Raw genomic sequence first — 8,646 nt, 5'->3', positions numbered from 1 at the left:
AACTTTTAAGGCTACCTATAGTCAAAAGTTTGTTTGGATCTTTGTAATCACAATTCCAAGCCTTCGCTGGTTGCAAGGGATGTCGTGATTATTTTTATACCCCTTTTAAACATTGTTTACGAGAAATATCTTTCAATTATCTGTATTACTGTACTACAAAATATAAATAGAAAATTATATATAATATTAGCTATAAGTGTAGAACAATGTTTTACGTAATCCACAAATTATACAAATAAGTAAATTGTTGCATATAACTATATAACAGAGAATTTTCACTTTTTCACTTCTTATCTACTTCAGTTGTGGTAGGATGTTATAACAAGGAAATTCATTTGATATCAGCAAGACAATAATAATTTGGACATACCATGTGAAACCGGAGAATATCTCATATTGGTTCCCTGTTTCTACCAAATATCTGAATTGTGATTTTTTTAAACCCCAATCAGACGTACCACATGGCACCTGCAATATTACAACTCAATCACCATTTGAAACAAGATCAGTAAGCATGATTTTTATTCATGATAAGTAACTATAGGTAGAATAAGAAAGACTTGTATTTAAATATAATAAATAATTTTTGGAACGTCCACACATGTTTTATGTGATGTTGTCGATTGCATTCTTTTAGTCACAACTTGAAAATAACACAAAAAGAAATTGAAAAGTTATATGGTAGATGTAGGGTTTAGGGTTAACATAAAAAGAGATTGAAAAGTTATCTATGGATAAAAAAAGTATGGTAGATGTACCTTAAATCCTGTATGTCCTTCATCCCCATCAATCATTGTCCCTTAAATTAAGATCCACCTGTAAAACGACAAAATTTAAATGAATTGAAGGAGGATGTTAGAAGTTGATTCATTCAAGATAAACAAATGTTTTTATTTCACGAACTTCTAATACTCCTAGATTAATCGCTCGTGTAGGAAATTATTGATCTGCGACAACAAAACACTATTTTTATCACCTAATTCATAAATTAACCCTAGAACTCGATTTATGATGAAATTAAACTTAAAAACATTTGAAATGAGAAAATTGGATATAACTGGAGGCCGACACCAGTGGGTTGAAATGAAAATTAAAATCTACAATTAAATGGCATATAATGATTGAAATGGAAAAAACCCTAAAAGCTTAAACTAAAAAACAAATCGTAGATCAAACCGTAAAAGATTCGAAATCCAAGAATTGAAACGCAAAATAAGACAACGGTGTGGAGAAAAATAGAACCGGGTGAATACCTTGCCGTTAAGACACATTCGATCTTGATGAAACCAAGGTCTGACGGAGACGGTGTTAGTGATACGACGGCTATTGTGATCGAGAGTAGTAGAAAATCAGAAAAACTTGGGCGTATAAGCTTCAATTCCATGAATCGATCGTCCAAAAACCGATGTACTTAACCATCTTTATTAGAATCTGAATAGGGATGAAACGTAAAAAACCTTAAAGACTCCTTGAGATCCTCTTCAAGTCTCTGCCCTTCATCTTCTTGTCCAATCGATACTTACTAAGAGATTATGTCAGCGGATTAATAAAAGAAAAGGTGGGCCACAAGCATTGTTGGTGGTAGGAGATGTTGGTGGCCGGTAATAAAGAAGAATTGTGGTGGTAGGGAGCGAGAAATATGGAAGCAAAAAATGAAGGGGAAAGGAGCGAGATTGTATAATCAGAGAAAAATTACAACTCAAAAGGTTGAAGAAACGATAGATGGAGATGGTGGAGAATAATATGAAAGATATAGAGATGAAAAAAATAAAAGAGAGAAGAGGTGATGGAGCGATGGAGGTTTAAGAATAACAAAGGAGAGAGGGTGGGAAATGGTGGAGGGCCACGTGGTATATTCTCTCAAAACGTGGTTGGAAGAACGCTTTTATTGAGATAAAAAACACTCTTTTAAGACTGGGAGGTGTCGGCAACGCTGTTAGGAAAACGACAAAAAAAAACACGTTATAACGTGCTATGATGATAACGGGGAGTAACGTGCAATCTCATAACACCTAATAACGGGGAAAGAGGCCGGTGTTTACATGTTATAACATGCAATAACACCCAATAACGCCGTTGCCCATACCCACCTCTCTAATGACCGGGAGAAAAACACTTCCACACGTGTCAATGAGATGTTCCATAGAGTTGCTGACTAATCATGCCGATAGATTTTACCAACGTTACCTAACAGAAGTTTTCTTTCTCCAATGATATTTTTTGAGTTAGTGGATATGCCAGCTGTCGACTTCTCAGTTCCACTCAAGAAATGATTTTTTCTTACAAATTAATAGATTTGATACTGAACCTTATGACGTGTTTTCTTGAAAAAATCAAGCCAAAATTCAACAAAAATCTTACAAAAAAATACTTGCTTAATTCACAAGCGTTTCGTTCCATCCACTTTCCTTGAATTCTAAAAAATAGTCTTACTTATATATATATATATATATATATATATATATATATATATATATATATATATATATATATATATTAGGTGTGAAACCCGTGTATTACACGGATTGATTAAAAAAATATATCAAAGTTTAAATATTAACAATTTTTTAAACTAAAATTTTAAAATAAATACACATATTCAAATAATAAATAAATAAAATCACTATTGAGAAGATCATCCATAATATCAATGATTGTTTTATCATATTCATTAAATTTATTATCATATTCAATGTATTTTAATATATCTTATGTATTTTTTAAGATTTTTTGCATTTATTATCACATTAAATATATTTAATACTTTATATATATAAATTTAGTATTATGTGGCATATTAATGGATTTAATTCAAAAAACCACAAAATGACATGTGGATTTAAATTTAATCAAAAAATTTATAAAATTACACGTGTCAAATTTAATGAGAAGATGACATTTGGCAAAATCACTACTCTTTTATTAGTATATATATATATATATATATATATATATATATATATATATATATATATATATATAGGCCTAGGTTATTATATTCAAAGTAATTATTGTGTTATTGTATGCATAAATGTGGGCCAATCAAATTTACTTCATTTGTGAAAGTGATTAATATATATTATTGAATTAAATATAATTGAAAATATCATCTTAATTAATTACAAGGGTAATTTAGTCAATTAATATAGATTTACTAAAGGAAAATTGCATTTTTTAAGGGATCATAGACTCTATTAATTTAAAAATCCGATTTTACATATTATGATTTTTTTTAATTCGGAAATTCTAACAGAATATGTTTATGAGTGTATTCAAAAATAAAAATATTCTTGACCATAAATAATAAAAATATTCTTGAACCTATTTCTTGATCATGAATTTAAAAACTTCTTGTAGAATAATAAATCCTTGAATAATCAATTGAAGAATAAAAATAAAAAATACATTATTTTTTATAGAATACGGGTAACAATTGTTAAGAATTACATTAATTGTTATGGAATAAAACTAAAAAACAATCAAACCGGGAAAGAAAACATCAAAATCTAACAACGACTACTACATTCTAAAAGAATAATATGGTTCGTTTCAATTTTGTGGTCTGTTCTTCAAGCATCAACTTCTGTGATTCCAACAGAATTGGAATTCGTCTTTCCATTCCAACATAATTAGAATTCGTGATTCCATTCTAGTAGAATTGGAATCTCACCAATATCATCCATTTAATCATCTACATAAACACTCTTCCATTCTCTATTCTTTTCTGCATCGATTCACAATCAATATTTAATACAAAAGAAAAATCACCCATGCATTCCTTCTCTTCTTCGTTTTCAGTCAAGGACAAACCACCGAAGTGGATATTTTCTAGTGCAAACAGAATAGATCAGCAGCTCCTTTCTCTTCTTCTTCTTTGATTTCTGCCAAGAACATCAAGAGACCAACAGCCTCTCCCTTTTCCTTCTATCTTTCCCTATTAAAAGAAACAAACAAACAAAAAACTCCCCTAATATCGTTTTCTGCCTGCTTCCATTTTCCTTCGTTGTTAGCAGTTAAATAAGAAAGAAAAGAGGAGCAAGGAGATTACCGGTGCAGCCCCCCATCGCATCCCACACATTCTCCGGTCAAGCAAACACCTTCGAAAACCACACCTATGTTGCTGCTTCGCTGCTTCTTGTCGAGAGCTTCATTTCTAGGGTTTGTAATTCGAGAGCAGCTTGAGCTTCGTCGTCCGACTCCGAGTCGGAATCGGAACTTGATGTAGAACTGTTGTTGTGCACTATGATGGAGGGTAGACCCAGATCGCCGACGATTGATCCGACACAAAACGTGAGATTATCATGGATGATAACGATTGATTCCTTTTGAAATGAGGCCTTCTGTGCATCTATAATCTGGATGAGGTGTTTTTGAAAATGGGGTTTGCAGTCATCGTTTAGAGCTTGCAAGAGCCGAATGAAGCCGGAAGAGTCGCCGGTGTCGGATAATTTGTCCGGCAGAGGGAGGAAGATGAAGTCAGGGTGATTAGAAGGGTCTGGTGGATGATTAGATTGGTCTGGTGGATGACGGCTGTATATAAGAAAAGAAATTAGGTTAAAATTGAATGCTAGCATGATTATAGGACTATTTGTGGAAGCTATTTATCAAATTACTAAAATACCCTTGTTTATTTATTTGATTATTTAAATTTTTATTTAATTATGATTGGCCCATATTTATGCGTACAATAACACAATAATTACTTTAAACATTTGAACCTACCTCTCTCTCTCTCTTTCTCTCTCTTTCTCTCTCTTTCTCTCTCTCTCTCTCTCTATATCTATATATATATATATATATATATATATATATATATATATATATATATATATATATGTCAATATCAAGATTCTCAAGGTGGAAAAGAAAACATGATAAATCTTATAAGGGTAATGAGAAACGACATTTTATAACGTTTTTTCTATTCAATGTGAGAGGAAAGGTCGCATCATTAAAGGTAAGCTATGGTGACGTTTAATTGTATTGACTATAACCCATAAAAACTGTTGCTACAAGTAAAAATCATTACCATTGCATACTAATCCTTGTAGTTTTTCAATCATTTTTCGATAACTGTCAGCATAAAGTACTTTCCCTCAGAAGTTGTTTTGTTTTCATCACTATTGTTGAGTCTTAGTGACACATAATAGATTAAAGTGTGACCATAAACCACTTTTAGTCAAATTTTTTCGTTTGTCATTACTATTTTTGACTTCTAATGACACGTAATATGTTAAACCATGACAATAAACTACTAGTACTCACATGTTTTTTTCATTTGTCATGACTATTATTGAATTTTATTGACAAGAAATATATTAAAACATGACCATAAACTATTATTAATCACATGTTTTTCGGTTGTCATGAATGTTATTTACTTTTACTGACATGTAATATATTAAACCACGACCATGAACAATTTTTTGTCACATATTTTTTTCATTTTTATGACTATTATTGAGTTTTAGTGACACATAATAGATTAAGTTGTTACTATTGTTGATATTTAATAACATTTTTCTTGTTTTTCATGTCTATTGTTGAACAACATAAAATCATTTACATGCAAAATATTGATCAATTAACATCATGTATGTTACTCTAACAAACAATTTAAATTAATAAACAAAATACAACATTCACATTCACATATAGAAAGTGTGTTTACAACAACAATTTAATAAATCATTACAATAAGTCGTCATCTCCAACTGTCAAGCCATCACGTGTACAAATGCAATATTACCAATGGACTCAATTTCATATACACCATCCTCATTAGTCCCTTTAATAAACACATCTGCATGAAAAGAAAAAAAATCATCAATTCATATAAGCAACATATTTTACATTTTACACAATACATACAACATAGTTTATCCTTTACACATCATCATTTCATAAAGAAAAGAATCGTCTCTTTTAACAAATATAGGCGACATACTTAATCATTTACACACAATAACAATGTACTTACATTTTATACTCTAAACAACAACATACTTTCTAACTCTTTTCCCAAAGAATCATAAGCAAAAGCATAAAAGGGAAAGTTTCTTACAATCAATCACTTGCTCTGTTTGTACAAATACCAAAGTGAGCATTAATGAAAACAAGGTACATAACATCTAACAATAAAAGATATAAACAAGTTCCAATGATTTATATACCTTCACCCTTCCTTGTGGTCTTTATACCCAGAACCCATCCGTAAATGTGAAACATGTTGAAATAAGAAGAAAAAAATGTTAAGAGAGTTGATTGAACATCAATAAATTTGATTCCTAATAACTAATAATAAATAAGATAAATCTCGTGAGAATAAAAATGGAAGTATGAATCATTTGCTTTAAAGGTCATTGTATAGAATTACCACTCCACAAGCTGCTGCAAATGTAAGTTGTGGATGTAAATCACATTTTCAAACAGAAAAAACAAAAATCAAGTTCTTTTGAGTTTAAACAGGAAGTAAATCCAACCCATTATCAAGATTCATCAAGTAGAGATATTAATAACACAAATGTACCAGAGCAAGAGCAGTTCCACTTAGGTGTTGTTTGTTTTTTCTAAAGCAAAATGTCTGCAGTCTGCGGACCACATCTGTAGACCTCTGTAGTAGAAGAGGTGGACTAAACGTCTACTGTGATAACCCGAATATTTCGTATATATAGTTTCCGCAATCTATCACTTCATTAAAAAATCAAATTTATTTCCGCCATCTTTTAGCCCAAATTAAAGTTCGTATTGGTATTCCGAGCCGACTACACTTAAGGATCAAGTGTTAGAAAAACCGCCACTAAAGTCCTAACATCAAAAACCATGCCATAAACTCCACGAAAAGGAGTTTACGGCCGTAAACATGGGGTTTACGACGGTAAACTCTGGGCGGTAAACTCCGGGCGGTAAACACATCTGGCCGCAAACTCACCCTATATAAGGGATGAGTGGTCCTCTATTCCACTCTTTTCCAGCTCCTAAATCTCTCTCTCTCTCTACAACTCGAATTTGATCAAGAAACACCCCATTCAAGCTCCAAAATCATAAGTATTCCTATCCTATCTCATTGTACACTAGGATTAACATGTTTTGCACTTAGAAAACACATTGTATCAAGGATGAATATGAGTTTACATCCTATGAATGAGAGTTTACGGCCTATGAATGTTCTTGAGCCGTAAACTCCCTTTAAGGGTGCGAAGTTGCCCTTTCTTCCTTCCTTATGCCTAGAACTCAACATAGAATCAACCACCATCGAAGTAGTGACCTTAAACATTAAAGAAACCAAGTCCTTATAGATTTTATGACCATAAACCCCCAAGGAATTGGTCCTTTGGCCGTAAACTCCCTAAAGGGATCAAATGGTGCCCTAACTTCCCTCTATGGCTTGTATAAATGACTAGAAACTTGTATGCTTAACCTAGAACCATCAAAGCATGAAATGAAGGGGCTAATATGAGTTTATGGCCGTAAACTCTATGTTTACAGCCGTGAACTCTCCCTAAGATCCATATGGAGCCCTAGTCACTTCCTATGCCCTATATTTAAGTCTAGCTTACTTCCTTTGTGCAATATAAGACCTTTAAGCACCCAAAAACACCCCACCCATGAGTTTACGGCTGTAAACTCATGGGGATATGGTCTTTGGGCCGTAAACACCCCTAAGGCTTTACACTTGAAGAGTAAACTCCTTATTAAGGCCCTACACTCCTTAGATGCAACCCGTATCACTTCCAACACTTGAGATAAAGTGTTTTCGCACATCGGAGTGTATTATCTTACATAATTAGTGGTTCAATGTCTAATTAGATACAATTATGTATCACTTCATGTTACATAGGACCCTCACGTGTGTTCAAGTCCTAAATTGACACCTAGAGTCCTACCCGACACATCCTCGTCTGGTGAGTTCATACCCCTACACTTTTTCCGAGTTTTTCATGTTTTCAGGAGGGGAATACAAGCAAATCATAAAGGTTTTTGTAACTTAAAAACTGATGTAATTATACAATTTTCTAACAAACTTTAGATACTTTATCCCTTTTGTAATATGCAGAGCATAAGGGACGTTTTCTGAATATAATTACATAGTTTTCAAAACAGCGTGGGAACTTATCAAACCATTCAATTTATTATGGGAATAATTTGGGATCTTCATTACTTGTTTTACGGATTCAGATTTCATGCAAAGTCAATATATAAACTATGTATGATTTAGTTTATCCATGTTTAATCTAGAGTATCATGCTAAATAATTACTTTGTTTATAATTATTTATACTCTACTTTGTTCCAAACGATTTCGAAACTCGATAACGACCAATTATCCCGTGAATTAGTTAATACTAGCTTGTGAGACTTGTCTTCGTTATACCCTTCGGGGTACCAGTAAATCCTCTCTCGGAAGTATAACCAGAGTCTCCTGGAGGGAGAGCATGAAATTTATGGATAGATCTATTTGGGATTGACAATCCCACACCTAAACTGCTAGCTACAGTTAGGCGGGCACGCCTGGGGTGACAAATTTTGGATATCGATCGACGCTTGAAGAACGTCAAGGAGGTCACGGGTCAAATCAGTATGGTTATATGACTCACAATACGTATTAAACAAATTAACTTTGGTCACGGATTTCTTTCTTTCTTTC

At 32.6% G+C, this 8,646-nt stretch overlaps 1 long non-coding RNA gene across 1 annotated transcript; it reads right to left on the bottom strand.

Annotated features, from left to right (window-relative positions):
• Nucleotides 1-272: 272 nt before the first annotated feature.
• On the bottom strand, nt 273-1,817 carry LOC145053002 (uncharacterized). Its single transcript, XR_013684308.1, has 3 exons — nt 1,254-1,817; nt 759-816; nt 273-468 (listed from the first exon to the last, which is right to left on the bottom strand). It is a non-coding gene; the product is annotated as an uncharacterized LOC145053002 (long non-coding RNA).
• Nucleotides 1,818-8,646: the final 6,829 nt, after the last annotated feature.

The sequence above is a fragment of the Lactuca serriola genome, chromosome 5 (genome assembly GCF_051521515.1).
Source record: "Lactuca serriola cultivar US96UC23 chromosome 5, Lser_US96UC23_V15, whole genome shotgun sequence".
Classification (NCBI taxonomy): Eukaryota; Viridiplantae; Streptophyta; class Magnoliopsida; order Asterales; family Asteraceae; genus Lactuca; species Lactuca serriola.
This window is presented reverse-complemented; position numbering and strand designations above follow the sequence as displayed.